Here is a 24,787-nt window from a genome sequence, read left to right on the forward strand (position 1 = left end):
CGTACTCGGACGACGAAAACCGCCCGAGGGAGTGCAACTGGTGCCACGACAACCGAGGTATCTGCGACAGGTTCATTGAGCTGGACGAAGATCGTCGCTTCAACATTAAGCTCGAGGAGACCTTCGATGTTCATACGGTACGCAATCGACGACAATAGTTTTTTTTCGTAATTAATCATGACTTCAACTATTTTAATCATTACAATATTTTTCATCTTTTCCAATTCGACTAGCTTATCCCATGCTTTGCAAGACGCTATGTCTTCGAGAGGATGGGTTTTGAAGACCATGAAAGTTTCGAAACCAAAAAAATTATCCTAAGTATCAATCATGGTGTGGATTTTCAAGTAAAGTTGTACAATGCTCAGAGTGTAACCCATTTTGGTTGTAAAAATTGAGAAGCATTTTGCAAGATGTATGGTCTTGATGAGGGTATGCTTGTCACCATGGATCTTCGTGATCCTACAATCGAGCAAGAGAGACCTTCGATTTGGGTCCTTGTGGATACACCTCCAATTCTTCCCCCATGTGAGCTTAACATAGTTATTAAGTAATTTATATTGTTTATTTCAAAATAGTTGACAAACTTATCTCCATTGACAGCTTATTTTCATTCTTCAAAGAATGTGCGGAAGATGGTAGACAGAACCTACTACACCGAAGGCTCCGAATTAACTTATCAGGAGAAAAATCATCTGGTCGCATTTTGTACTGATCTTGAGAATTACAATATCTACAATCAAACTCCTCAACATTATGGTCAATACGTGCCACTAGTGCACGTGTTAAACTACGGTAACTACCTGGTAATATTATTTTTTACTATATTACAACATCCGTGCATCTTTTTGCACACTTCTAAAACTATAGTACATCATTGCTAACTACGAAGTTATTACTATGTTTTTCAACAGATAATCCCGAATGATTGTGTGCCTCATCTGATGTATATGCATGGTAGCCTTCTTTTTTGAACATACAACCAGGTCGTCCTATGAATCTCAACTATCCATACCGGGTTTCTAAAAGAAGTGGAGACATAACAATCAAAGAATAGAAAAAATGTATGGACAGTCGTAAGGAGCTTCTTGGAAGCAACAAGCAGCGAAGGGCAAGAATTGGAGACAGGATGATCGCCATTCTTCATAATGGAGAGTCAGGGTCTATATTGTTTTATGCTATTTTACCTTAAGGGTGTTTAGGTCCTACCTGATACTGATGATCATGTGCTAAGAACAATTATGTAGGGTTGGGTTCGATGACTATGAGGATGATGATCGTATGACTTATTATTAATAACGAGTAGAAGTTGTATGATGATGCATAGGACTTGTTATTATATATGATGATGTATGATGCGAGCATGCATGAGCATGTTATATCAGCGGGTGAAATGAACATAGCAGCAGCGTTGATAAACCAAGGACGAAGATATAAGAGAGGACACTTCTCTCTATTAGCTAGCTAATAACAACCTTAAAATAACCCCCAAAACCCCTAAAGCAACCACTTTTGTAAAAAAAACATGGACTTTTGGTCCCGGTTAGTGCCACCAACCGGGACCAAAGGCCCCCCTGCCTGGGCTCAGCGGACCGGCCACGTGGAGGCACATTGGTCCCGGTTCGTGTTTGAACCAGGACTAATGGGTGGAGGTATTTGTAACGACCCATTAGTCCAGGTTCATGAACCGGGACTAAAGGCCCTTACGAACCGGGACTAATTGGTGTTTTTCTACTAGTGCATGGGTCCCGGTTCTGGACTGAACCAGGACTAATGGGCTGGCCCGGCCTGGACCTTTGCCCCCTTTTCTACTAGTGGTAGTAGTAGCGTTGTTCCTAGAAGGGCACTACTACTATACCTAGCACGTCGGGATCGGTGTGGCAATTATAGTAGTAGCGCGTTGTGCCCCTATCGCGTTACTGCTAAGCGTGTAACAGTAGCACCGTTCTAGCCGACGCGCTACTGCTAAGTAGCAATAGCGCCTCATTTTAACAAGCGCTATTGGTAACATTCTGTGTATAAGGTTTACCCTAGTAGTGGATGTACACACGAATGGAAACGTTTTCCCTGGATTGACTATGTGGGATGTACATACGAACGGAAATGTTTTCCCTGGATTGACTGTGTGGGATGTACATAAGAACGAAAACGTATTCCTTGGATTGACTGTGGGGTGTACATACGAACGGAAACTATTGGGTTGCGATGCCTTGCCCGATCGCACATGAGATCATTTTGCCCCAGTCTGTGTGATAGGACGGCCTATCCCTGATGGTTTCTGGGTCGTGTGGGAAGGACCCCCCTATCGCCCGCACTCACTTGGCGACGGTTCCAAATGTCGTCGCGGAAAGGGGTTAAAAACCATGTATATAGCACCTCAATGTACGAGTGGTTGTCCTAATCCTTCCCTTCGAAGTCATCCTCCTATCCGTTCGTGGAGTCCTCCCAACTTCTTCCTCCGCTCCTATTGAGCTTCGTCGCCATGTTTCCTATCACTCATTGTGCTTTGTTGCATTATTGGATTGGTTATGAATTTGTGCTATATGATGAATGTGCATGGATTTGCATGAATTTGACGGTTTTGATATGAATAGTGTGGTTGTATAGCGGGACTCTTGAGGGGTTTTCCTATGCTATCTGAGGTCACGCCCCTTAATGGCAGACCAACAAGACATTGTGCTATTTGTCGGTCAAAAAAACTTGAGTCTAATATGACTTTGATATTTACTGGTGTTTTTTTTTGCATGCTTGTGTTAGTGTTGATTGTGTGCATCCTAACTATGTAGAGGTTGGATGTGTGCTCATTGTGTGTGTACCCACTCGATGATTCATCTTGAGCTTACAAACTCAAACCTTTATTAAAAAACAATAAATTACCAATTTTGTTGATCTATTGATTTTTTTACTGTACGAACAATTGTGCTATTATTATGTAACTGGGAAAAGGCTACAGGGCCAAAGTAAGACATTGTGAATAACTACTCTGTGCTTTTATGTACCTCTTCACGGAAAAATATTGGCAATACAAAAATACACCTAGAATACCTCGATAACTAGTTTTTAACATTTTTATTCAAATATAAGCAATATAAACAATTATACCAACATCATCATTATATTAAATGGTACAAATAATGATACATATGCATTATTTTGATAAAAAGGCAATCATTATTGGAATAAATAATACAAAGCCAATCTCACACACATTATCAATAGTAGCCAGCATGTACATAAAATGCGATGGTTACTAATTGGTAAATTCGAGAGCCCAAAAGTTCCCAAAAATGTAAGTTGACTGGAAGGTGCCGCTGAAACCCGATTCCCTAGCAAGCTTCAGAAACTCTTGCACGGTTCTCTCCTTCCCACCCTCTGAGTTATTTAACATCATCACATCGAGAATGTAGAGATTTTGTGCTGCTCTTGTCACCTCTAGAGTAGCCGGCAAGACAAACTCAACAGCGATCAACCGCCCCTTGTCTGGCAAAGCTTGATTGCAATATTTTAGAACCTTTATGCAGTCATTGTCATCCAACATATGGAGTACCGTCTGTATGTACATTCAAGAAATATTCAGTATCTAGAATATGTTATGTAATATTAAACCTACTTTGCTCGAAGTGTAGTTTAAGTCTGCTCTGCATTCTCAAATATTTAGGGGATTTATTTAGCACAACAGAATGTTCTTTGTTTGTCACAATGAGAACATTGCAGATTCACTATTGTACACGAACTTTGAATTCAATTTTGGCATGTTTGAATGTTGAGTTGTGGTACGTTTTGCTTTGTTGCAGCGCTGGATTGTTGAATTGGTGTTGAATTTTGCTATATGATCGATGTGCATGGATCTCCATGGAATTGAGGGTTTTCATATGAGGAGTGTGGTTTTCCGTCAGGACTTTTGAGGGGCTGTCTGTCACTGTCCGACATCGCACCGCGGAGAAAATCTTAGTAAGAGAAAACATGTGGTTTGATTAGTTCTGCACAAGGGCAGCCACCTTAATTGCTTGGACCCTAGATAACTACTTTTATTACTTTACCAATGTGTTTATAGAATTACAAGTCGAATGCATTGTTTGTCAGTAGTAGTAAATTATTTTGAAGAAATATTCTATTGACATCATTTCTATATTTTGGTTGAAAAATACTTTATATATGAAATAATGAGGGCGTATAACGTATCTACAAGGTTTTGAGTAATATTAGACTTTACACCATATGGAATACAGAATGACAGAGAATGGAACTAGATACAGTAGTTCGTATATATATACCTTTAAGAAAATGGCATCTCCAGTGGGAACATTATCAAACATATTTCCAGCTATATGTTCGACACCTGCATTGGGTTGACATTACTAGCTAAGTTCTCAATTATCTCACATGAAAGCATAGATGAAATAACTCAACAATAGAAAATGATACAAATAAGATCTAAATGTACAGTCACAACGTCCATGCAAAAGAAGAGACTACAGTTGCAATACAAAAACAAGGAAAGACAAAAGAGTTGAGTGATAGGTGTTTGGTTTTGCTGGATAACAACATTTTTCTACCTGATCCCTTATGAACTCGTGAGAAAAATATTGGTGTCGATGCTTTTTCTAGTAGAAATTAATCCATTGAATTGAGGAAACTGATGGTATTCCTACTGAGTTGAAAGTTCCGCGGGTACGTGTGTACAGCACGTACTCAAACATTTCGGTGTGCATCGGAGAGTAGACTAGAAGCAGAGAGCCCGCTACATTCCAAAACACGAGCCTGAGGAGAGCGTTACACTCTCCCTTATAAGGAGGTCCTAGCCTGCTCCCGTATCTGAGGTGGGACTAAAGTTATTGGCACTACCCGAGTGTCTGGTTCTTGACACCCCACCCCCTAGGGAAGCCCCCCTTAGGATGGCGTGGGGGCAGCTCTAATACCACTTGTTAGCAGGCCAGGCTCAGCTCCCAGTCCATCGGCATCTGTTCGAATGTTTTCGGTGTGCATCAGATACTGAACTACTAGCAGAGAACCCGCCACACCCCAAAAGACTGACCTGGGGCTAGGAACGGCTCTAAAACAACTTGTTAGCAACCCAGGACCAGCTCCCGGTCCATCGACATAAGTTCGGGCGTTTTCGGTGCGCCTTGAACACTCCACTACAAGCAGAGAACCCACTACATCACAAAAGACTGGCGCGATGAGAGTGGGGCACTCTCTAGCACTGCCCGCGGTTCATGTGTGTGTGTGTGTGTGTGAGAGAGAGAGAGAGAGAGAGAGAGAGCATAGAATGGTTAGGAGAGTGTGCTAAGAGAGAAAGAGTAAATGAGTTGTGTGTAAAAGTTTATAGAGAAAGCGCACATTACCATATTCACAAGGTGACGAGACCAAGTCAAATTCATAAGAAGGAGATGACATGAGGCAGGTCGAAGTTGATGCCCCTGATATGCTTGTACCTGGAGGTGATCATCTCTAGGGTAGAACCAGTGCCGCCACCAACATCAACGAGCACAGCCACATCGTCGAACCTGTGGAAGCGCTCCAACAACTTGCTGGTCACCATCACCGAGATCTGCACCATGGCCTTGTCAACCACCCCGAGTAGCCGAGGGTTTCTCCCCAAGTCCTCGCCCATCGATACCCCATGCGTCCTCTTGAATGTTGTTTGTCCGCCTCCCGCTGCCGCCCCCAGCTGCTGCCTTTGAAATGCACGGCGATGTTAGATTCTATAAACCGTAGGCAATTGCAGCAGTCATTCGTAGCTTACCAGGCCGTCAAGAAGTCCTGGTCCGTAGTGAACATAGTGTAGGGCGCCAGCGACGGGCCACCACTAGTAGAAAAGGGGGCAATGGTCCAGGCTGGGTCAGCCCATTAGTCCTGGTTCAATCCATAACCGGGACCAATAGGGGGCATTGGACCCGGTTCGTGAGCCCCGGGGGCCGGCCGGGCCACGTGGGCCATTGGTCCCAGTTCGTCTGGACCTTTTGGTCCCGGTTGGTGGGACGAACCGGGACCAATGTGCCTTGCTCCTGGCCCACCACCATTGGTCCCGGTTGGTCGCCTGAACCGGGACCAAAGGCTTCCCTTTAGTCCTGGTTCAAGCCACGAACCGGTACATATATACCCCGCGAGCAGAGCACTCTCACTGCTCTGTTTTTCGTGGCATGCGAGGAGGGAGCTTTGTGGTGCTCTAGCTCACCTCCTATGCACACGAGGTGTTCGATGGAATGCCCAACCCGCACTACTTAAGTTTTCTCCTCTCCAAGCTCCACCTCCAAACTTCATTTTGCTCAATATTTGTCTAGGTTTAGCGGTTCGTCCCGTCCCGTCCCCTTCTTCACCGCCGTCGATCGCCCGCGCCGATCTCGTCGCCGGCACCACCGTGGTGAGCCTCTTACTTGTATGTTTACATAGATACTTGTATAATTTTCTTACTTTTATTATTGCATCTTATATAGTGCGACGGTTTTGGTATCCGCCCCCGTCGGCCCTCGTCCTGTCTATGATTCGGATGTGGTATATATTATCTTTTCATAACTATTGGTTCATTTATTGTTTATGACAATTATGCCGACCAACGTGACATAGATTTTATTTACCTAGGAGTTTGTTGAACCGGAAATTCCAACCGACCCTATTGTCGAGAGATTAAATTTAGTTGAAGAAGAAAACAATTTGTTGAAGGAAAAAATTGAAAAATTGAGGAGGAGAAGATGATATTGGAGTTGCATGTTGCAGATGTCGTCGATGATCACAAGATCAAGATGGATGCAATGTGCTTGAAGATTAGAAAGATTAGAAAATATGCCATTCATACCGAGGCTTGGTATCATTATGCCGTTGGATCAGTTGTTACATTGGTTGCGATTATGATCGCATTTGTTTTCGCGTTGAAATGTTTTACATAGTTTCAGTGTATGGTTTAATTAATTTAGATGCTCTGCAGAGCTTTATGTTGTTAGATGAGAACTATGTATGTACTTTGGTTTTAGTGTGATGATGAACTTCTATTAATTTGGTTTTAGTGTTGTGTAATGATTTTTGACACACTTAATTATATATAATGCACGCAGATGAACCGGCAATGGATGTACGGTTCAAGACACACCTCCGAGTACTTTAAGGGCGTGCATGATTTTCTCGAAGTGACTGAGGCAAACAAGCAGAATGGTTTTATGTGTTGTCCATGCCCTATACAATAGTAAAAAACACCTAATAGTCCCGGTTCGTGAGGGCCTTTAGTCCCGGTTCATGAACCGGGACTAATGGGTCGTTACTAATACCTCCACCCATTAGTCCCGGTTCAAACAAGAACTGGGACTAATGTGCCTCCACGTGGCTCTGTGCGCCCAGCCCAGTCAGGGGGCCTTTGGTGCCGGTTGGTGGCACCAACCGGGACCAAAAGTCCATGTTTTTTTTGGAAAGTGGCTGCTTTAGGGGTTTTGGTGGTTATTTTTAGGTTGTTATATTAGCTAGCTAATAGAGAGAAGTGTCCTCTCTTATATCTTCTTCCTTGGTTTACCAACGCTGCTGCTATATATGTTCATTTTACCCGCTGATATAATAACTCATGCATGCTCGCATACATCAGCATATATAATAACAAGTACTCGTCCTACTAATCATGCATCATCATACAACTTCTACTCGTTATTAATAATAAGTCATACGTTCATCATCCTCATAGTCATCGAACCCAACCCTACATAATTGTTCTTAACACATGATCATCAGTATCAGGTAGGACCTAAACACCCTTAAGGTAAAATAGCATAAAACAATATAGACCCTGACTCTCCATTATGAAGAATGGCGATCATCATGTCTCCAATTTTTGCCCTTCGCTGAATGTTGCTTCCAAGAAGCTCCTTACGACTGTCCATACATTTTTTCCATTCTTTGATTCTCATGTCTCCACTTATTTTAGAAACCCGGTATGGACAGTTGAGATTCCTAGGACGACCTGGTTGTATGTTCAAAACATGAAGGCTACCGTGTGTATACATCAGATGAGGCACACAATCATTCGGGATTATCTGTTGAAAAACATAGTAATAACTTCGTAGTTAGCAATCATATGATGTACTAGTTTTAGAAGTGTGCAAAAAGATGCACGGATGTTGTAATAGTACAAAAATCTTACCAGGGTATCTCCATGGTAGTTACCGTAGTTCAACACGTGCACTAGTGGCACGTATTGACCATAATGTTGAGGAGTTCGATTTTAGACATTGTAATTCTCAAGATCAGTACAAAATGCGACCAGATGATTTTTCTCCTAATAAGTTAGTTCGGAGCCTTCGGTGTAGTAGGTTCTGTCTACCATCTTCTGCACATTCTTTGAAGAATGAAAATAAGCTGTCAATGGAGAATAAGTTGTCAACTATTTTGAAATAAACAATATAAATTACTTAATAACTATGTTAAGCTCACATGGGGGAGGAATTGGAGGTGTATCCACAAGGACGAAAATCGTAGGTCTCTCTTGCTCGATTGTAGGATCACCAAGATCCATGGTAACAAGCATACCCTCATCAAAACCATACATCTTGCAAAGTGCTTCCCAATTTTTGCAACCAAAATGGGTTACACTCTGAGCATTGTACAGCTTTACTTGAAAATCCACACCATGATGGGTACTTAGGATAATTTTTTTGGTTTCGAAACTTTCATGGTCTTCAAAACCCATCCTCTCCAAGACATAGCGTCCTGCAAAGCATGGGATAAGCTAGTCAAATTGGAAAAGATGAAAAATATTGTCATCATTAAAATAGTTGAAGTCATGAGTAATTACGAAAAAAACTATTATCGTCGGTTGCATACCGTATGAACATCGAAGGTCTCTCGAGTTTAATGCTGAAGCGACGATCTTCGTCCAGCACAATGAACCTGTCGCAGATACCTCGGTCGTCGTGGCACCAGTCGCACTCCCCCGGGCGGTTTTCGTCGTCCGATGAGTACGACATTTCCGGCCTACGTTCATAATTCAAATATTAAACTAGATCATTATTATTAATCACGGGTTGACTATCGATGATCGATGTACGTAGCTCTTCCTTTCATTCCCGAATGCATTATTATATCAAATTGTCTAGCACACGGGAATGAAGGAGAACTTATCCAATATGAGCATTCAATAAGCAAAACCAAATCATAAAATAAGCAAAACCAAATCATAAAATAAAGTATAGTATTCAAATTAGCATGCATTCAATAATTATAAGCAAAAGTACATCATCTCTTGGTGTCCGTACATCGTCGAATATTATCACTAATACAACTAGAACTGTAGCGCCCGACGGGTATCGACGAGGGTGGTGGACACCCAAAGATAAGGAACCATCACAGGATCATAGCTCCAGTGAGATCCCTCAAGAACCTGCCAGGTATTGTCAAATCTGCCCTCCAATGCAACCATGTAGCGATGGACGTGCTCGTCCTCCTCGCTGACACGGTGACGTACCACCTCCGCGGTGTCCGGATGCCTCACCACCGTCACTGGCCCACACGACCGCCACCAAACAAGGATCGGGTCAACAACGGGCTGCCTCCTCACGATACTACGTCCCCCGGAAGGTAGCACCTCCCAATACCAGCCCGGCGGAGCCCAGTCCCGAACATGGCCCTAATCAAGCAGGTCTCCACCGCCGAGTCGACGACGACGAGGATGCGGGATAGGCATCGCCGACGTCGATGCGGCAACTACTTCTATATATAGTTAAATAAAAGTAGTTTTATTAATTAAATCAACTATCTAGTTCAACTACTAAGCACTTACTATAAATAAATAAGTAGTACATACTAAAAACAAACTACTTCTATATATAGTAAAATAAATTAGTTTATTAAATTAACTAGCTAGTTCAACTATATATAAACTACTTCTTATTTTTTTTCCTTTTTCTAAAAAAATATAATTAATATAGCAAAAAAATCTAACATAATATAAACAAATTAATTACTACACATCTAATCTAACAAAAAAAATCTAATCTAACAAACAAAATCTATGAACTACATATCTAAATTACTACACACATCTAATCTAACAAAAAAAATCTAATTAATATAACATAATATAAACAAATTAATTACTACACATCTAATCTAACAAAAAAAATCTAATCTAACAAAAAAATCTATGAACTACATATCTAAATTACTACACACATCTAATCTAACAAAAAAAATCTAATTAATCTAACAAAAAATCTAACATAATATAAACAAATTAATTACTACACATCTAATCTAACAAAAAAAATCTAATCTAACAAAAAAATCTATGAACTACATATCTAAATTACTACACACATCTAATCTAACAAAAAAAATCTAATTAATCTAACAAAAAAATCTAACATAATATAAACAAATTAATTACTACACATATAATCTAACAAAAAAAACTAATCTAACAAAAAAAATCTATGAACTACATATCTAAATTACTACACACATCTAATCTAACAAAAAAATATAATTAATCTAACAAAAAAATCTAACATAATATAAACAAATTAATTACTACACATCTAATCTAATAAAAAAAATCTAAGCTAACAAAAAAATCTATGAACTACGTACATATCTTACTACACATCTAACCTAACAAAAAAATCTAATTAAATCTAACAAAAAAATGACGGTGGCCGGCGTACGGCCGGCCAAGGCGACGGCGAGGTGCTCACGTACGGCCGGCGACGGCGACGGCGAAGGCGGCGACGAGGTGCGGAGCGGGGCGGCGACGGCGTCGAGGGCGGCGCGGGCCGGGGCAGCGACGTCGATCGGGGCGCGGCGCGGGTGGGCTGGGCGGGGCGCTCGGGCGGCGGGGCGGGGCGGGGCGACGGGAGTGGAGCAGGAGAGATCAAAAACTGCTAAGTCCTGTATATATAGCAAGAGCATTGGTCCCGGTTGGTGACTCCAACCGGGACTAATGGCCCCTTTAGTCCCGGTTGTTGCCACCAACCGGGACCAAAGGCCTCTTTTCAGCAGCCCAAAGGCCGGGAAACGAAGACCTTTGGTCCCGGTTGGTACCACCAACCGGGACTAAAGAGTGGCATTGTTCCCGGTTAGGGCCACCAACCGGGACCAAAGGGTGGCATTAGTCCCGGTTGGAGCCACCAACCGGTACCAATGGACCCGTCTAACTACTTTTTTATTTTCTGCAGTTGTTTTTTTGTTGATTCTTCTTGTAGCTGTTTTTTAGTCCCACCTCGCCAAGCGAGAGGCACTCACAGCTGTTTATAAGCCCTGAGTGCAGAGACGATGACGAAGAGGCCCAATGCTACTGCACGTTGGTTAGCTTCAAGCCTTGAGGAATACGATAGACTGCACAGAGCTATGTGCAGTGCAGCTGACACTATTCCGAAAGGCTTGAAGCAAATTAACAAGCATTGCGCCTCTTTTTTATTTTTAATGACTTATTACAACTGAGAAATAAAAAGAAAAAAATAAATATAGCTGAAAAGAAAAAAAACTATATAGAGAACTACTCAGAAATGAATTGAAGCAAAAAATAGTTGTGATTAACTATACTAAAAAAGAAGCATAGATGCTTATTTTTAATGACTTAGTACAACTCAGAAATAAAAAGAAAATAAAATAGTTGTGATTAACTTTACTAAAATATGAGCATAGATGCTTATTTTTAATGACTTATTACAATTCAAAAATAAATAGAAGAAAAAATAGTTATGATTAACTTTACTAAAAAATGAGCATAGATGCTTATTTTTAATGACTTATTACAACTGAGAAATAAAAAGAAAAAAATAAATATAGCTGAAAAGAAAAAAAACTATATAGAAAACTACTCAGAAATGAATTGAAGCAAAAAATAGTTGTGATTAACTGTACTAAAAAAGGAGCATAGATGCTTATTTTTAAAGACTTATTACAACTCAGAAATAAAAAGAAAAAAATAAATATAGCGGAAAAGAAAAAAATATATAAAAAGATACTCAGAGATGAATTGAAGCAAAAAATAGTTGTGATTAACTATACTAAAAAAGGAGCATAGATGCTTATTTTTAATGACTTATTACAACTCAGAAATAAAAAGAAGAAAAATATTTGTGATTAACTTTACTAAAATATGAGCACAGATGCTTATTTTTAATGGCTTATTACAATTCAAAAATAAATAGAAGAAAAAATAGTTATGATTAATTTTACTAAACAATGAGCATAGATGCTTATTTTTAATGACTTATTACAACTCAGAAATAAAAAGAAAAGAATAAATATAGCAGAAAAGAAAAAAACTATATAAAAAGCTACTCAGAAATAAGCATAGATGCGCTTATAGAGGAAATTCAAATTAAATTCATAACAAATTTCAAGAGAAATTTGTATGAATTTAGCCTAAATTCCCTATATAAGGGCATCTATTTTCATTTTCAGAGGAGCTCAATAAGGCAGAGAGGGAGGGGCTTATAAACAGGTCTGATTCCCCTCCGGTTGGCGAGGTGGGACTAAACTTTGGCCGCAACGAGGACCAACCCTTTAGTCCCGGTTGGTGGAATGGACCGGGACTAATGATCGTCCTTTGGTCCCGGTTCAGGCCACCAACCGGGACCAATGGTGGTGGGCCAGGAGCGAGGGCCATTGGTCCCAGTTCGTCCCACCAACCGGGACCAATAGGTCCAAACGAACCAGGACCAATGGCCCACGTGGCCCGGCCGGCCCTGGGGCTCACGAACCGGGTCCAATTCCCCCATTGGTCTCGGTTCTGGATTGAACCGGGACTAATGGGCTGGACCGGCCTGGACCATTGGCCCCTTTTCTACTAGTGATATGTGGGAATACGAAGTCTTACTTTGAACGGAAAATCCTCCACACCCACCTGCTTTACAAGGGTTTCATGCCACACTATAATGTTTGGACGAGGCACGGAGAAATAAGGGTTATGATGGAAGACGGCGAAGAAGAAGAGTACGACGACAAGTATGTGCCCCCTGAATACGGTGATGGTACTGAACATCAAGAGGAACCCGATGATGTGCACGATGCTGCTGCAACGGGCGAAGCTGCTGAAGATCAAGAGGAACTAGACGATGTGCCCAATGATGATGATCTCCGCCGGGTCATTGTCGATGCTAGGACGCAATGCGAAAGTCAAAAGGAGAAGCTGAAGTTCGATCGCATGTTAGAGGACCACAAAAAAGGGTTGTACCCCAATTGCGAAGATGGCAACACAAAGCTCGGTACCGTACTAGAATTGCTGCAGTGGAAGGCAGAGAATGCTAGGCCTGACAAAGGATTTGAGAAGCTACTGAAAATATTGAAGAAGAAGCTTCCAAAGGATAACGAATTGCCCGACAGTACATACACAGCAAAGTAGGTCGTATGCCCTCTAGGATTGGAGGTGCAGAAGATACATGCATGCCCTAATGACTGCATCCTCTACCGCGGTGCGTACAAGGATCTGAACGCATGCGAAGGTGATGTGGTATGCTCCTATAATACCACGGTTGAAACGTCTGTTCAGAAACGGAGAGCATGCCAAGTTGATGCGATGGCACAGTGAGGACCGTAAGAAAGACGGGAAGTTGAGAGCACCCGCTGATGGGTCGAAGTGGAGAAAAATCGAGAGAAAGTACTGGGATGAGTTTGCAAGTGAGCCAAGGAACATATGGTTTGCTTTAAGCGCGGATGGCATTAATCCTTTCGGGGAGCAGAGCAGCAATCACAGCACCTGGCCCGTGACTCTATGTATGTATAACCTTCCTCCTTGGATGTGCATGAAGCAGAAGTTCATTATGATACCAGTTCTCATCCAAGGCCCTAAGCAACCCGGCAACGATATTGATGTGTACCTAAGGCCATTAGTTGAAGAACTTTTACAGTTGTGGAATGGAAACAGTGTACGTACGTGGGATGAGCACAAACAGGAGGAATTTAACCTAAAGGCGTTGTTGTTCGTGACCATCAACGATTGGCCCGCTCTCAGTAACCTTTCAGGACAGACAAACAAGGGATACCACGCATGCACGCATTGTTTACTTGACACCGATACTATATACCTGGCAAGCTGCAGGAAGAATGTGTACCTGGGCCATCGTCGATTTCTTCCGACCAACCATCAATGTCGAAAGAAAGGCAATCATTTCAAAGGCGAGGCAGATCACCGGAAGAAGCCCGCCATGCATACCGATGATCACATACTTTCTATGGTCAATGATTTACACGTAATCTTTGGAAAGGGTCCCGGCGGACTAGCTGTTCCGAGTGACGCTGGGGGACACGCACCCATGTGGAAGAAGAAATCTATATTTTGGGACCTACCCTACTGGAAAGACCTAGAGGTTCGCTCTTCGATCGACATGATGCACGTGACAAAGAACCTTTGCGTGAACCTGCTAGGCTTCTTGGGCGTGTATGGGAAGACAAAAGATACAGCTGAGGCACGGGAGGACCTGCAACATTTGCACGAAAAAGACGGCATGCCTCCAAAGCAGTATGAAGGTCCTGCCAGCTATGCTCTTACCAAAGAAGAGAAGGAAATCTTCTTTGAATGCCTGCTTAGTATGAAGGTCCCGACTGGCTTCTCATCAAATATAAAAGGAATAATAAATATGGCAGAGAAAAAGTTTCAGAACCTAAAGTCTCATGACTGCCACGTGATTATGACGCAACTGCTTCCGGTTGCATTGAGGGGGCTTCTACCGGAAAACGTCCGATTAGCCATTGTGAAGCTATGTGCATTCCTCAATGCAATCTCTCAGAAGGTGATCGATCCAGAAATCATACCAAGGCTAAGGAGTGATGTGGTGCAATGTCTTGTCAGTTTCGAGCTGGTGTTCCCACCATCCTTCTTCAATATCATGACGCATGTCCTAGTTCATCTAGTTGACGAGATTGTCATTCTGGGCCCCGTATTTCTACACAATATGTGCCCCTTTGAGAGGTTCATGGGAGTCCTAAAGAAATATGTCCGTAACCGCGCTAGGCCAGAAGGAAGCATCTCCATGGGCCATCAAACAGAGGATGCCATCGGGTTTTGTGTTGACTTCCTTCCTGGCCTTAAGAAGATAGGTCTCCCTCAATCGCGGTATGAGGGGAGACTGACTGGAAAAGGCACGCTTGGAAGGGACTCAATAATATGCAGGGACGGATATTCTTGGTCTCAAGCACGCTACACAGTTCTACAGAACTCTACCTTGGTGACCCCGTATGTCGATGAACACAAGAACAGTCTATGCTCCAAATACCCGGAGCAGTGCGACGACTGGATTACATGTGAACACATCAGGACTTTCAGCAGTTGGTTGGAAGCACGTCTCAGAGGTGATAACACTGTTTGTGATGAGCTGTACTTGTTGTCCAGGGGACCATCTTCGACTGTTACGATTTGGAAAGGATACGAGATAAATGGGAATACATTTTACACGATTGACCAAGATCAAAAGAGCACCAACCAAAACAGTGGTGTCCGCTTTGATGCAACAACCGAGAGGGGAAAGGACACATAATATGGTTACATAGTGGACATATGGGAACTTGACTACGGACATGATTTTAAGGTCCCTTTGTTTAAGTGCAAATGGGTCAATCTGTCAGAAGGCGGGGTACAGGTAGACCCACAGTACGGAATGACAACAGTGGATCTGAAAAATCTTGGATACACTGACGAACCGTTCGTCCTAGCCAATGATGTGGCACAGGTTATCTATGTGAAGGACATGTCTACCAGACCGAGAAAGAGAAAAGATAAGGAAGCGAATACATCATACGATGAGCCAAAGCGCCACATAGTTCTTTCAGGAAAAAGGGACATCGTGGGAGTGGAGGACAAGACAAACATGTCTGAAGATTATGAAAAGTTTCATGAAATTCCTCCCTTCAAAGTCAAGGCTGACCCCAGCATCCTGATAAACGATGAAGATTATCCATGGTTACGGCGCAATAAGCAAATGACACAAGTGAAGAAAAAGTGAAGACTTTCTCCCGAAACTATTATGATGATACCATGCCAACTTTGTAACGGACGAGTATGATACCATTGTCTGTTTTGTATATGCACATGCTATGTGTGGGTCAATTTATGGTACCATGCCAACTTTCAACTTTTTCAGAGTTCATTTGAAATGCTTTAATGTCTTATGGTTCGGCCCTCGTAATAATTAAAAATAGCAACAATAAGTATTTTGTTGTAAGTAGAAACAAAATAAAATAAATAAAGCAAGAAAGAAAACAAAAAAACAAAAAAAGTGTTTTCAAATTTGAAAAGTAATGGCACTAACAGAAAGTTTATAATTTTCCTAAAACTAAAAGCAAAAAGAATTAAAAAATAAAGCAAAAAACAAAAGAAAATAAATAATGCAGAAAACAAAACAAAAAATCAACAATAAGTATTTTGTTGTAAGTAGAAACAAAATAAAATAAATAAAGCAAGAAAGAAAACAAAAAAACAAAAAAAGTGATTTCAAATTTGAAAAGTAATGGCACTAACAGAAAGTTTATAATTTTCCTAAAACTAAAAGCAAAAAGAATTAAAAAATAAAGCAAAAAACAAAAGAAAATAAATAATGCAGAAAACAAAACAAAAAAACTGGAAAAAATAAAATAGCAACAATAAGTAAGGAAAACAAAAAAACAAAAAAATGCCTCCTACTGGGCCCCCACGGCCTGAATACGACTTGAAACCCTACTATGGGCCAGGATTCAGGCCCGCAGTAGGCCCAGAAGGCCCATCAGGCAAAGCAGTAGCAAGTAGGCCCGTAAGCCTGCAGTGGAGAGGAGCTCGAGAGGGGTGTGGCAGTGGGGCTTATAAACCACTGCGCGCCCCTCTCAACTAGCGAGGTGGGACTAAACTTTGGCCGCGACGCGGGCAGCACAGGGGCCTTTGGTCCCGGTTGGAGGCACCAACCGGGACTAAAGGGTGGGCATTGGTACCGGTTGGTTCCACCAACCGGTACCAATGCCCACCCTTTAGTCCCGGTTGGTGCCTCCAACCGGGACCAAAGGCCGCCCCTTCCCGCCCTTTGGGCCGCACCAACCGGAACTAAAGGTGGCGTTAGTCCCGGTTGGAGCCACCAACCGGGACCAATGCTCTTGCTATATATACAGGACTTAGCAGTTTTCGCCAAAACTCATCTCTTTCCTTCTCGCCCTGACGCCTCTGCTCCTCATCGCCGTCGCCGCCGAGCCCTGCCCCGACGCCGTCAGGCTGGTCCAGCTCGCCGTCGCCGCCGCCGAGCCACTACCCCGACACCGTCGCCGCGCCCGCCGCCCCTGCCGGCCCCGACACCATCGTTGTCGCCGCGCGCGCCACCTGCCGTTCCCCGACCCCGTCGCCGTCGCCGCGCGCGCCGCCCCTTCCCCGACCCCGTCGCCGTCGCCGCGCGCCCCGCCCCTTCCCCGACCCCGTCGTCGTCGCCGTGCGCGCCGCCCCTTTCCCAACCCCGTCGCCGTCGCCCCGACCACACGTCACCGCCTTCGGTCCGGCCGCCGGTGCCCTTTCCTCTGTTTTTTATATATGAAGAAGTTTATATATGCAAAAATTTATATATGCAAAATTTTATACATATATGCAAGTATATATGTATTTTTTTGCATTTTTTTGTGTATATGTGTTTTACGTGTATATATGTGTACATGTTCATAGTGTTTTTTCATAAGTGAATTTTTTTGTTCATTGCATTTTTTCATATATATAATGTATATATGTGTGTGGTAGCTATATATATGATGAATGGATGTGGCTATATATGTATGTATGAATATAATGTTCATAGCATTTTTTTGTTTATATATGTTTTTTCATATATGTATTAATTTTATATTTAGGTTGTTAGTAGATATCGATTTTAGGTTAGTGCATTTTAGGTTAGTGTAGAGGAGAAAGTAAAAGAAGGAAAAGGAATTAAAGATGAAGAAGGAAGGAAGAAGGAAGAAGAAGAAGAAAAAGCATGAGAGGAAAAAGGAAAATAAGAAGAGGAAGAAAGGAGAAAAGGAAGAGAGGAAGAAGAGGAGAAATAAATAAGAAGAGGAAAAAAGAAGAAAAAGAAGAGGAGAAGAATAAAGGAATAGAGGAGAAGAAGAAAAAATCTTCTATTTTTTCTTCTTCTCCTCTATTCCTTTCTTCTTCTCCTCTTTTTTTTATTCTTTTTTTTCTTCTTCTTCCTTCTTCCTTCTTCCTCTTTTCTTCCTTTTCCTTAATTATTTTCCTTTCTCGAGGGAGAAGAAGAAAAAGAAGAGTAGAAAAAGAAAGAAAGGAATAGAGGAGAAAGAAGAAACTTCAACACGAGGGGGTGGTACCGATACCCCCTTCCCGATAACATTATTTTCCATGTATATGTATGTCGCATCGTTGTCGATATAACCCCCTCTAGATAACTTCGACATGAGGGGCGGTCGATATATATACCCCCTCTCGACCGTGATAACTTATACAACGGTAGCACCCCCCGGCCCTCGGCCCTCTCGCTCGACCAAAACTCTCAAGGACACCCAAACTCTAGAGAGAAAATGATGTTGGTCTCATACCCCCTCCCACCGCGCCCCTACCCGACAAATTAACTCTCTCGAGGCCACCCAAATTTACCAAGTTAAAAGAGCGTTATCGTCGAGGCCAACCCAAACCCTTGAAGCGTTGTGTCGAGGCGACCCCAAACCCTAGAGAAGCAGCGTCGAGGACACTAACATGATTCCTTATTGTGATTAGCTAGCTAGTTCTACGTTTGCCACTAATATATATATATATATATATATATATATATATATATATATATATATATATATATCCATCTGTACCATGTTTGAATAATTATTGGCATGTTGTAAATATTTGCAGAAACTATGGATCACTCCCGAGACGAAGAAACAAAAGCGATGTTGGGGGAGATAATCGCAAATGGAAGTGATGATGTTGCGTCATTTCTCCTCGACACCGATGGCCAGCTGGATGAATGTTCATGATGGCTTCGGCCCATTAATGCCGGTACAAGAAGAGGACTATGTTCATGATGGCCCCGGTGACACAATGGAGGTACAAGAAGGAGACCGTGCTGACTGCTCCGATGACCGAACCGAGTCCGGCCAGGTATATATATATTAGTTAAGCCCGTGCTGACTAGTTAATTGATGCTTCCATTGTTTTGGTATATGTACACATATTAATTACTCTCGTCTTTCTTCCTTATAATTTCTAGCCCTCCGGATCGAGCACAACTTCGGTAAGGAGATGAGGCCCGAAGAAAAAGTTGAGCTCGGATGAAAAGTTTGAGATCATAGAAATCGCGCCCGACGGTGAACCGATTGAACCCATCCGGACAAGGAAGGCATTTTCTGCTCAGTGCGGGGTTCTTGTTAGGGTCAAGATCCCGATCAGCATCCAGCAATGGTATAAGCCTAAGGAGGAAGACCATGAGGTGTCTTATGTCAATGATATGCAGAAAGAAGATCTTTGGACTGAGCTGAAGGCAAACTTCACCCTACCGCCAGAGGAGGATCCGGAGAATCCAATTAAAGAGCAACTAATCAAGTCTTGTGCTCTTAAGAAGATGGCAACCCTAATGAGGAGGTGGAGGAAAGAGCTGAACCAGTTTGTCGAAAAAAAAGTCACCAGAATTCATCGGCAAATATGAGAAGATCAAAGATCACTGGCCCGCATTTGTGGCCCACAAGACATCGGAAAAGAGTAAGAAGATGTCGGCGAGAAACAAGGAAAATGCTGCAAAGAAGAAGCTTCACCATCGCACGGGGTCAGGTGGCTACCTCAAAGCCCGACCTAAGTGGACCAAGGCTGAGCATGATCTGCTTGAAAAAGGGATCGAACCAGAGACAATGTACTGGCCAGACCGTTGCCGGACTTGGTTCTTCGGGGCTGGTGGAACATTGGACCCTGTAACAGGGAAGTGCGAGTGGACGGACGAGCAACTGGAAATACCAGTCAAGAACCTTCGACACTATATCACTGCAGCGCAGCGAGGGACGTTCCTTCCAAACAGGGAGAAGGACGAGCTCACAATGGCCCTTGGGAATCCTGAGCACCCTAGACGGATACGAGGCACGCCAGGCTCCATTTCGTGGAAGGTTAGTTTTCCGGACGCAGGGGGTTATAAAACCCACGAGAGGAGGAAGAAACTGGAGCAGGACCAACTGCAGACGCTGCTTGGAAGGGTAATGGGGCTAGAGGATCGAGAAGAGGAACGAGAAGCAGCAGATCGCAACAAATGACCTGCCGAAGCTTCCCCCGAAGCTACCCCGCCATCTCAGCGGAGAAGCAGTGTGGCTCCCACCGAGCTGCTTCAGCCGGAGCATGTCTTGACGGCTCCTGCCAGCTATCCCGTGGATGGTATCACGGAGTCTCAAAGTTGCCACATTATGGCGCGATGGATGACTTTGAAGGTCAAGGCGGCTGTTGGCCAAGTTTATCCTAGTGAACTCGGCACAACTTATCACTGCCAGCCGATTCCAGAAGGATATGCTAAGGTGATGGTGGATGAAATAACGGAGGGATTTGAGGACCTCTCGCTTGACCACCCTACCGGTGAAGGGGAGACTAGGCTGGGTTCTGCTCTGAAGACTCCATGCCTATGGCGGAAGGAGCTCATTAACCTTCCGAACTGGATGCCTCCGCCTCCTCCTCCTCCTCCGGCGAGTCAGGGCACTCCGCCTCCTCCACCGCCTCCTCCTCTAGCGAGTGACGATCAGGGCACGCGTGGCGGCACTCCGCCTCCTTCTCCGGCGCGTGGCGGCACTCCGCCTCCATCTCCGCCTGCGCCGGCACTCCCGTGCAGCCGGCATCCTCCTCCTTCTCCGCCTCGCCAGCAAGGGTGGAAGAGACCCGCCACCGCCCCGGCTGCTCCGGCGCGTCGTACTCCTTCTCCTCCACCTCGTAAGCAAGCACGAAAGAAGACAGACGCTGCAGCCGCTCCGTCTGCTCCGGCGTCTAGCAGCACAACCAGAGGCGGGAGGTAATACAAATACGGTCCATCATCTCTCAAGCCTCTAGAGAATTTACCGTACGAGAGGTCCGAGGAGGAAAACAATACGATTGTGCGGACCCACGTGAAGGACTTCTTTGAAGGGGTGAAAGCAAAGAGACATCCACCTCCGAAGGAGAAGGTAGATCCGGTGAAAGCAAAGCGCACTATCGATGCCTTGAGGAAACCACCAAAGTCTCCGCCGAAAACCAACTATGAGCGCATTACTGAACAGACATATCTCCAAGCCAAGCGGTCGGGAACTACTGTCAGTGATAAAAGGTTAAAAGAACGAGCAAAGGGGAAAAAATTGCCCAGCTCGGTGAACAAGCACAGCAATCGTGCCCCCCGCTCAATGTGTCTAATGCTCCGGGGATGGTGGCCGGTTATGGCAATCTTGAAGATTACCTGCCTGACGATGCACTTCCTGATTTCATGGAGGTGGACGAACACAGATACGAGTACGGGAAGCCTCTCGTCAAAGATGAAAAATCTCTGACAATAATGATGCAAAGATTCCATAGTTGGTACATGAAAACCTGCAGAGAGTCTGAGGGGACGAACAGTTTGTATCTGAACATTAAAGAGGAGCATGACCTCGTTTCAAATGATCTGTTGTGTGTTCTATTTGAGGAGTTCTTCGAGTTCTTCAATCAAAAGGCCCTCGATAAATTAATGGTCTTTTGCTACTGCCTGTAAGTACTATTTCTGTCATTAAGTCTCTATATATAGCTCGGCTCTTTCATTGCATGTATTTATAATTAATTATCCTCAATATATTATGCAGATTGAAGATCGTCGAGTGCAAAAAACAAGAAATTTATGATATTGGGTTCATTAACACAAATATCATAGATGTATTTCTGGTTGAAAAGCACGTCGAAGAGGCCGAGGACAACTTGCTACGATCGTTGATCAAAAATCAAAACAAAGATACCATACTCTTTCCTTACAACGGCCTGTGAGTGTTACTGTCGTGTGCATATTCGGTTTCCCTTATTTCTCGAGCGAGGTTATAGTAATGTAACTGATGAGTTATGCATGCGTGCGCAGGTACCACTATATTCTTCTGGAGATTAAGCTTGAGCGTGGACTAGTAACCGTCTAAGACTCGAGACGGAAAGATCCCGAAACCTATGCGGACATCACTGAAATGCTCAGCAAGTAAGTTCAATCGATCATTATCGCACCATATCGGCAACTTTTTGTTCATTTCCTGATATCTCAAGTAATAATAATTATTTTCTTTGTCTTGCAGGGTTTGGAAACAGTTCACCGCACAAGCTCCGGGACTGCCGAAGGAGCTACGATATACATACCCGAAAGTAAGTACTACTGGTTAGCTAGTTGCGCGCATCTCCCGTTGATTCTATAGCTATACTTTCATCAATGCCATTTATAATACTTCATTATCAGTTTGATTGACCTCTATTTCTCATAAAGTGCTTGTGGCAGGAGGAAGGGAATGATTTCTGTGGATACTACGTGTGCGAGTTCATCCACAACGCGACTTTGAAAAACAAGCGGGGCTACTCTAAAAGACAATATGAAGTGCGTAAGCAATAATATTCACAATTTCATTTTATTACACCATCATTTCTGTTGAGTTTCATTCATATATATGTATTAATTAACCCCCTTCTTCAAATTAGACGTGGCAGATGCGGGATGAACTCCCAGAACCAGATCGCATGAAAGCAATTCAAGAGGAATTGGCGGGATTCTTTCTTGAACACGTCATCAGTAAAGCCGGAGAATACCATGTGGAAATTGATTTCAAATGCTAGGGGTTTGTAATTAAGAGATCTTATACATATTGTACATGTATGTAGCCAGTAGCGTCGGATACATGATACGAAAACTTGTTGTTCGACCAATCTCTCGGAGAAGGAGAGGTCGATCGATCACTTCTCTCGGTATGCATGACGAACTTCTCTACTGAATGGTTCTCTCGATCACTTATGTGTATATAGTACGTAGCGTCGATCAAGCACGGACATAAGAGAGGACACTTCTCTCTATTAATTAGCTAGCTAACACAATATATGAAACACCTAAATTAACCCCCCAAAACCCCCAACCCCCTCTTTTCAAAAAAAAACAAAAACCCCAGCCACTGGAATGCAAACGTGGGGATGTCTTTTGGTCCCGGTTGGAGCCACCAACCGGGACCAAAGGCCCCCTGACTGGACTCGGCGCACAGGGCCACGTGGAGGCACATTGGTCCCGGTTCGTGTTTGAACCGGGACTAATGGGTGGAGGTATTAGTAACGACCCATTAGTCCCGGTTCATGAACCGGGACTAAAGGCCCTTACAAACCGAAACTAATTGGTGTTTTTCTACTAGTGCACCGTGGTTGCCGCTGAGCCACCGACACACCGGGAGGGCCTGTACTGCCGGATGGCCTCGCCGCTTGGACCTGCCTCCGTCACGCACTTGACGACGTCGAAGGAGGCAAGCAGCCGCATGACGCGGTCCACCGAAGCCGCCCCGCCACCCTTGTCCATGGTTGGGAGCCGCGCGGCTAATTCATCCGCCGTAACTGCGCAGCTGCCGGCTGATTGCCTCGAAGATGCCCAGCTCGATTGCCGCTTTAAGGGTCATGGAGACCGCAAAGCTGGTGATGAGCCCCCACGCATGCAACCATGTTTCCTCGTCGTCCTCACCACCCGCCGGATTAATCCTACTTCCGCCCACAATATTGTTATCCATTGGTACTTGGGTGGTGCCTATAGGTTGTATAGTTCCTTGGTGGTGCCTGGAAGAAGGTAAGTATATATAGGGAGAGATCACATCTAGTTCTGAATAAATAAAGAAGAGAAATGATGGGTGTGCCACTATATAACTTCTAAATGTGCAGGCTGCGACAACTTTGTTAAATCGTGGTTGTGCCACCAAACCGTGCGGAGAAATTGCACAAAAACCACTACGCGGCATTAGCGCTTGTTGCCATCTTCTTTTGGCCCATTTCTTCCTAGGCAAGCCTCACCACTTGACCGCGTCACTAACAATGAAGAGAAGATTCGCTTGTTACTTTCATTCGATGTGGCGCTCGATCAAGTCCAACAATATAACCCATACTTTCTGTGCCACCGCCATGCACACCACAACGGAAATACACGCCGACCTATGCCTGTTTGCAGTTCTTCCTCATCCGTCGCCTCCTCATTGCCGCCGTGTCCTCCCTCCTGGAAGCATCTGCTTAAATTTATGTACGATTCAAAATTCATCCATTCGAGTCCGGCAAGCACTCCCAATAATGCCATCGGGTGTGTGCACTAGTTTCCTGTCTCAGTGCACCCTTTTACCTGCCGGAGTGCATCGCTCAAAGCAACATAATCCAGACTGCGCCCCCTTCAATGTTCTATTGGGCCCTCTTGACATGGTAGTAGAACAACCTCAGGATCCCATTTTGCCCGACGGAAATTCACAGGGGCATGCGAGTGCGGGGGCACGCACCTGCCCAGCCCGCCTGGCCGCTCGATTGCCTCACGGTTCATGTAGTGGTTGAATCCTGCACGAGGGCACAGTAAGTTTTAAGTTTTAGTAGTTGAATCCTACATAGGGCATAGTAAGTTTTAAGTTTCAGCGTTGAAACTTACGGATTTTTCATCTGAAATTTCCATGTTTCAACCAAGTTTTATAGGTATAATTTTAAGCAATTTTTTTCTGTTGGTCGTAGAAACAAAATACCGGACAATTCTCGATAGCGCATACTAAGTTTCAATATTGAAACTTTATATATATATATATATATATATATATATATATATATATATATATATATATATATATATATATATATATATATATATATAGGGTAACGCTATTCTAAGCGTGAGTGTAGAATAGCTTATTCTACACCCCAGTAACG

The 24,787-nt window shown here is 43.5% G+C and overlaps 1 pseudogene; it reads right to left on the reverse strand.

The window, feature by feature from the left end:
- Positions 1-3,250: 3,250 nt before the first annotated feature.
- Positions 3,251-23,625, reverse strand: LOC123076083 (caffeate O-methyltransferase-like protein 2; annotated as a pseudogene).
- Between the last annotated feature and the right edge of the window lie 1,162 nt (positions 23,626-24,787).

This window comes from Triticum aestivum, chromosome 1B (assembly GCF_018294505.1).
Source record: "Triticum aestivum cultivar Chinese Spring chromosome 1B, IWGSC CS RefSeq v2.1, whole genome shotgun sequence".
Taxonomy (NCBI): Eukaryota; Viridiplantae; Streptophyta; class Magnoliopsida; order Poales; family Poaceae; genus Triticum; species Triticum aestivum.